General features: G+C 33.9%; 1 pseudogene; it reads right to left on the reverse strand.

Moving 5' to 3' along the window:
- Positions 1–211: 211 nt before the first annotated feature.
- On the reverse strand, positions 212–5,181 carry LOC134261473 (uncharacterized; annotated as a pseudogene).
- Positions 5,182–7,776: the final 2,595 nt, after the last annotated feature.

Consider the following 7,776-nt stretch of genomic DNA (forward strand, 5'->3'; position numbering starts at 1 on the left):
AGTTATCAATGTAACGGAGGAACTGTCCGTCCTGATCTAGGATGTGGATGCGACAAGTCTTGGAGTCTGCAGTCAGTACATGGCCCTGGCTGTATGTTGCGATTCCGACTGGACAAAATGGTCCCATTTGAATGAAGTATTGATAGAATGATTTCTTGTTCATGTTGCTAGTAAAGGGATGATAGTCTATCTAAATCGGAGTATTCCTGCTTTAATAACAAACCACTACTGCACGGGCTCCATAGTCTGCCACACAGATATCCAGGTTCCTGTTTTCACTGATGTAATTCATGAAGTCGTGAGACGAATAAAGAGGTTTATTTTCACTATCAAACTGAATGGTTTGTTTTTCAATGAAGCCAGAGTAGCAGACAACTTTTGATTGACTACAATCATTACTGCCCATGGTTACCAGGAGGTCATCAGAAGAGGTACTGCAGATATAGCAGGGTTTCCATCTCCATGGTCTGATCACTTCCTGTATCTGTCTATCCTTTACGATGTTCATAATTCCAATATCAGGGTCAGTATAAACTAGTTCTCCACTCATCATTTCGTAAGTTCTATGGTCGATACAATGACCTTATCCGCAAATACAATTTATCATTGGGTCAAATGCTGTCTGAAGTTTTTCATACCGATTGTTAGTCCATTATTTATACACATACTGAATTGAGGACGGAATTCTGTTATTTCCTGATCATGACAAGGAGCACACGACGGGTGTGACCGGTCGGCAGGGGATGCTCACTCCTCCATGACACCTGAGCCCACATCTGATGTTTTCGTGTTTGCTCTGCTCTTGTTTTGTATACTTTTTGGCCTTCGAGACTGAATACTGTTCGTTATCTCAATATCCTTCCTTGTCACTACTATATCACGTTGACAATCCCATGACCTGGCCTGGATTCGATTTCCGTTAGTAGTGTGCCCTAGAGGTTGTAGAGTCTCAACAGACGAATTTAAATTTGACAATCCCATATGTCCCACATGTCCAGATTCCTTCAGGACTGAAAAAAAGTAACATAGATTACACTATCATACCCAATGCCTATGGAAGGTATTATCTGTGGTTTCTTAAACATTGTCAATACTGAAGGATATACTAGTATATTGTGTAGTTATGTTGTTGAAATGGATAATGCTTACAGAGAACCAAACATTTGAGAGAGCTGTTCTGTGTTGATCTGATAAGGGGAGAAATTTGTTATGGAAACATTGACTTTAGGAGGTAAACTAATAAATTCAGCATTCCTGGATTTGTATGCAAAGGTACTGATCAGAGAGACATCCTTGGATTCCAGCTCTTACTCCAGATCAGGAATACGCTGTTTGAGTTCAGATATAATCTGTTTAATTTCCATTTTCCGGTATAGAACAGCCACGTGTTTTATCTTTTATATCATTAATTTCCGATTTTCGTTGTTGACAATGATGTAAATTTCTCGGTGCCAGTGTTCTCCTTGTTTGGTTACAGCTGTTTTTAGTTTCTAATACTTTCCGTCGAGGAGTTGTTTTTTTCTGCAACTATTTCTGATGCAATCTTTTCAAATGTAGGACGTAAAGGATTTTCCAATTCTTGAATTTAACGTAAAACCTATACGTCGTATGACATAATATGTTTAGCCTGTGTAGATCCATTATGACGTCATAATCAATTCGATGTTGTTGGGTTTTTTTTTTTTTGGAATGCGTACTTTACAGCTTCAATAGAAATTGAAATAAATAGACCTACCGTAAAATACGTAAAGCATTTTAAATTCATGTAATTCATTTTAAAATCATGCTGAAATACTCTTAATACTTAAAATCAATTGATATATTTTTACTTATAAAACTGAATGACTTAATGCATTTCGCTAAATAGAGAAACATGTAGGCACCGGTCAATTACTAAAGATCTTGACATAATTAAAGTGGACAAATTCAAGACCGTGTACTAATAAAATTACAATGTAATAATTTGTGAATGGTATTTTGAAGGAATGCAAAAACCCTAAAAATTAAATATGCGATTGCCAACTAATTTATTCGAAATACGATCATTGTTGTTGATATCAAGTAATTTACCTTCAAAATTGAAAACGTGTAATACATATACTTCCAGTAACTATAAAGGTAGAACTTCGATGATCTGATCTGCAAATTCCGGATTTTATTTACTTTCTATCTCTCGAACTGCTTGATCTCTTGAACTTTTTTTGAGGTTTGTTGAACTTCGAGAGATTGAGAGTCACCTCTACTGTAATTTTCGTTTGATGTATGCATTGTTTTAATAGGAATAAGATGCTAAAATACTCCGTTTGTTTTATTTGAATTAAGACTAAAATAAACTTTATCATTGTGTATCAATGAGATTGCAATACCACGGTTAATTTCATGAACGTTTACTTGTGTACAGGAGTTCTATTGTATTTCCATGCGTGAAAAACCAAAACGTCAAATACAGTTATAAATAAATAAAAACAAAAACAAAATTGACATCAAATTTATATATTTAAATGACAAGTGCAAGCGCTTAAATTTATTTCCGTCAATGTATTCCCACGTGTGTTTGCGCTAAAATACATGTGCACCAAATTTTCTCATTTTACAGTGTATCATGTTCTGATTCTTTTTATTCAAAAACTTATTTTTTACATGTATTTGATTTTCTTCACTTTACCACTGAAATACTCGGCCACGAAGATGTTGTTTTGCACATAAACCCAATGTATCCTGTAGATCACAGTTATCAATATAACGGAGGAACTGTCCGTCCTGATCTAGAATGTGGATACAGTCGTTACCAAAGTCTGATGTCAGGATCTGACTCTGGCTGTCTGTTGTGATGCATCGAGGATAGAATGATCCCTTGTTAGAAGAGGGATGACCGAGATCAAATGATCTGTTGGTAATAGAAGGAGTGTATCTAAATCGGAGTTTTCCAGCTTGATTTACCACCACTACTGCACGGGGTCCATAGTCAGCTACACAGAAACCAGGTTCCTGTTCTCATTGATGTATTCAAAAACATCAGATGAATACAGAGGTTTACCTTCACTATCAAACTGAATGGTTTTTTTTCTCTGTGGGGCCAGAGTAACGGACAACTTTTGATTGTTTATCACTGACCATGATTACAAGGAGGTCACCAGAAGAGGTACTACAGACACCGTAAGGTTTCCACCCCTGTAGTCTGATCACTTCCTGTATCTGGTCATTCCTCATTTTCTTTACAGTTACTGTTTCAAGGCCAGTATAAACTAGATCTCCACTCCTTGTCACTGCTATGTCACGAGGCCAGTTCCCTGACTTGGTTTGGATTGACTTCAGTAGTTTACCCTAGAGGTTGTAGAGTTTCATGATTTCGTCATTCTCACTTGTCCAGATTTCTTCATCACTGAGACAGGTAACACTGGTTAGAAAGTCAAACCCGTGTCTATGGTAGCAATGAGCTCTGGTTCATCAAGCAGTGGTTTGACTAGAGGGGAGGATACAGCTTCTGGTGTCTTCATTGTGTAGCCATGTTCTTCTGTTGTAATGGATAATGCTGACAAAGAACCAAACAATTGATGAAGCTGTTATATGTTGATCTGATGAGGTGAGAAAAATGGTAATGAAGCATTGACCTTAGGAGGTAAACTTCTGAATTCAGCATTTCTGGATTTGTACGCTATGGTTATGGAAATATCATTGGAGTCCATTAATTTCTTCAGATCATGTATGTTCCGTTTTACATGAGAAGTAATCTGTTTGATTTCATTTTTCTGTTTATTTAGAGCAGCCAGGTGTTTAATTTTCATCTCATCGATTTCAGATTTCTGCTTGTTGACAACAATGTTAATTTCTCTGTGACAATCTTCTCTTTGGTTTGAGACAGCTGTCAATTTCCCAAACGTTCTATCAAGACCCGATTTTTCTGCATCTATTTCTGATGCAATCTCTTCATAACTAGAATAAATATACACTGGACAAAATTGCTAACGCACCACCAAATGAAAGTGATATTTTACTTTTCAATATTTGTTTAAGATGTATTTGATATATAATTATGAAGCATAATCAATAAATAAATCATTTAAATGTCTTTATTAATAAATAACTACAATGTTAACCGAAGCGTGACAATTTATTTGAAAACGTGAAAATGTTATCAATACTAATTTGGAGGGATAAATTTCTAACTTTTTCTTTTCATTTTTGTTCTTTATGACCGTACTAATTAGAAAATCAGAAAAAATTATACCGTATGCGGCATTTTAATCCAAGAAGAGCGTGATAAAACAGAGAGTATGGTGTCTGCAGGGGGGTCCTTTGGGAAGATTTGAAAAAAAAATTAAACAATGATACCAACATTTATTCTTCTAGTGAAAGAATGTTGCAAATAGATTAGTAAACATAAAAATGTTCACTCTAGACAGCGAAGCCATTAAGTAAACACCTCACCACGATTTCAATCTCGTTCCACAAAATTGGGGCAACCGGAAGTTGAGTGGACTGGGTATTGGTACCAATGCATTGGATGTTTAGCAAGTGATATAAAAGTCAATACCTGCATATTATTTGCTTTTTATTACTGGGAGATTGTCTCTGGTGTAAACTCAGGGACCATCATCGGTAATCAGCGACGCATATTTCTAGGCAAAAGAGGGGTACGCAATGCATGACGGTAAAAATGTTTTTGGACAAGAAAGTCATTTTGTTGTGTTGTTCTTACCCCAAGACATTTGCAAATCCCATTGTATTGGAAAAAATAGCGTATTATGTACACTTATATCAATTAGGTAAATGTTCAATTCGCAACGAAGAATTTTAAGTGGTGCGTTAGCAATTTTGTCTAGTGTACATGTCTAATTCTTGAAGATCATTTTTTATTTCTTCCTTTTTGTCACTGAATATCTTCATAATGTTTAGGAAGGTGTGTTGTTTATGTTTGTTTGATAAACAAAGGGAGCACACTGGAATGTCACATTCTTTACAGTGAAGTTCACAAAGTTTTCCAGCATGGGTGGGACATTTAGGTGTGGTTCCCTTTTGTTTGAGTGGGACAACACTATATTCTTTAGATAAATCAGAGAGATGCTCCACTACAAAGGCCTTACAGAGTTTGACATGACAAAAGTCACAGTACATTGGAGGAACAGGAGTATCACACAAGTCACAGCGCAGGACATCATGGGCACTGAACACTGGGTCCATTGGAGTTTTAATGTACCAAAATTCTCTAGAAAGATTGAATTATAAACTTTCCTTTATATTTAATATTTTTGATTGGATAATTTTTTTAATCAAGAGTTAATTGATATCATGAAAAAATAGATTAAGAAATTAAAAAAAATGAAACCTTACTTGGTACAGGTATGATGTAAATTCCAACTGTGTTTTCAATTCCTGTGCTGTTAACCCCTGTTTTTAACAAGTGTTTGTGATCTACCGTATAAGTGGAAATTTTAGCGAGACGCAAAGTTAGCGATTTGTCCTTAAAAATTGGTAATTTATTTTTAGCTAGGTGTAATTTTAGCGATTTTAAAATGCACATTAAATAAGCTATTTCAAATAAAACGCAGTTAATTTTTAAGGATATTCAATTTTAGCAATCTCGGCATCCTCGCTAATAATGCCAAAATTAGATCCTCGCTAAAAATTTAACTTATACGGTATTTGTACATGGTATCTTTGGTGATCTATAGGTGTTTAAAGGTTTAAAGTCTGCAGTTTTCATTAACTGAACAATGCATTGAAATGACTCAGACACAAAAAAAAATCAATGCAACTCATTCAAATACTTAACTAAAAATATACACAACATTTACAGAGCTATAAAACAATGAGCAGACACTGATTAAATTTTAAAAATAGCTTAAATCTAGACTGCTTTAAATGTTTGAATTGATAAAAGGTTTACTTATTTGTATCTTAAATATATTGCAATATTATCATCTGATAACTCATTAATGTTCCACACACTCAAAACGTGTTCATCAAACTTTATTTTAAGATTAACAATGACAGTATATTGCCTCTTGATTGTAATAATTTGTGAACTGTCATGGCTGCTGAAAATTGCAGCTGGGAAAGACACAGATTTATTTTACATGGTTTTCGAGATTAACAGGCTATGTTGTTGACAGTGAAGAAAGTTTAATGTAAAAATGATTTATTTTTCCTCCAATCACTCGTATCAAAAAATATATTTGCATCATTACAGAGATGCGATGGAATTGTAGCCCTCTCCAGAAAATCTCAGATAAAAAAAATAGAGAAGGCTACATTATTGCAACCAGAATGTTACGTGTAGATCGCCAAGTACACGTAAGTCAAAACTTATAGCTTATAATTCTTTAAGTGCTGTTTATTTTTCAGAAAGTGTGCCTTTTTCTTAAACCTGAATATTCAATGCAAATACTGATAAAAGAACAGAACGTCAGTAATTGAAAAACATTTAATTTATTGGGAGTTAAAATCACAACGTCTAGATTATCGAAACAGTCTTTGACCGATTAAAAATATAAGAAATCTGTACAAAGTTTTTCTCATATTTATGTTAAATGGTGATATACGTATTAAATTCATTGCTTTTGTGGATGATTTTTAAATGTAAACCACTTTAACATTTAAAAAATTACAAGTACAGGTTATACTCTGCTATACAAGAAAAAAAATGACGTGTACCTGTATATCTAATTTGTAGTTCTCACGTACACGTACAAGTAAGCTTATTAATCCTCTCTTATAGACAACATTCATTTTGCTTTCCATCAACCCTTGCCAGTACATGTACATTGTACTTTCCGCATATAAATTAATCCGGTCATTCAATTTTCACTATCATCAGCAATGTTGTGACTTTTAAAACTTGGTAAATGAAGAGCTTCCCAACTTCGAATTCGCTGCAAAAGAGCCGCAGTCAGGTACATGTAGATAAGCACAAGGTAATTGTGTTACTAATGGAGTTTTTTGAAGAGACTTACTTTAATTTACATTCGTCAGCTGAATTATACATTTTAAGTAATGGAGTTGGCATATGTTTAAATTGTAGAAGTCAGTAGTCGAATCTAAAAGTAAGTCTCCTTATAAAACTCCATTATAAGTACTGCCATAAGAGTGAAATTAAAGGTTGTTTTTATAAGAATGTTTCAATCATTAGTAGTGTTATGAAGTCTGAAAATTTGTATAAATGTTTTGATTTGAATCTATTAAAGGAATGTCAAAAGTTTTACCTTTATCTGACAAACAATAATGATGTAGAGAATTACTCATATGTTATACCAAAGTTAGAATTATTTAGTTCAATATTTGAGAAATGAAGCTAATTTCAACTTATGTTATAACCTGGGGCAGTTTACGCTTTATAAACCGCGAAGTGGTTTATAAAAAAGCGTAAATTTCCTCAAGTTTTGTTATATCATATAACATACATTGAAACTAGCTTCATTCCTTATAATTTAATTTCATTACAGACAAAAAGACAATTTTTTCTGCAGAATAAGGCTCCAATTTGAGCATTATTTTAAAAGTTATGTCAAGCGGAGTAATACGTTTTTGACGTAACTCATTGTGACGTAGGCAAGTTATGTTATCCAAAATATTATATGTTCCTCTGAATGATTCAGCCAATGAAATAGCTTGATACAAGTGAAATTAAATTATTAACTGATATTGCAAATGAAATTTGTACCTTATCTCAAGTAATTTATCCTAAATTGAATATAGTCAATTAGACATAGTTAATGGTAAATACACCTTCTACAATCATTTCTCAAATTTATTCTTTGTGCCGGAAACATCAAACAT

The sequence above is a fragment of the Saccostrea cucullata genome, unplaced genomic scaffold (assembly GCF_032062105.1).
Source record: "Saccostrea cucullata isolate Sc308-1 unplaced genomic scaffold, CSIRO_AGI_Scuc_v1 ctg2616, whole genome shotgun sequence".
Classification (NCBI taxonomy): Eukaryota; Metazoa; Mollusca; class Bivalvia; order Ostreida; family Ostreidae; genus Saccostrea; species Saccostrea cuccullata.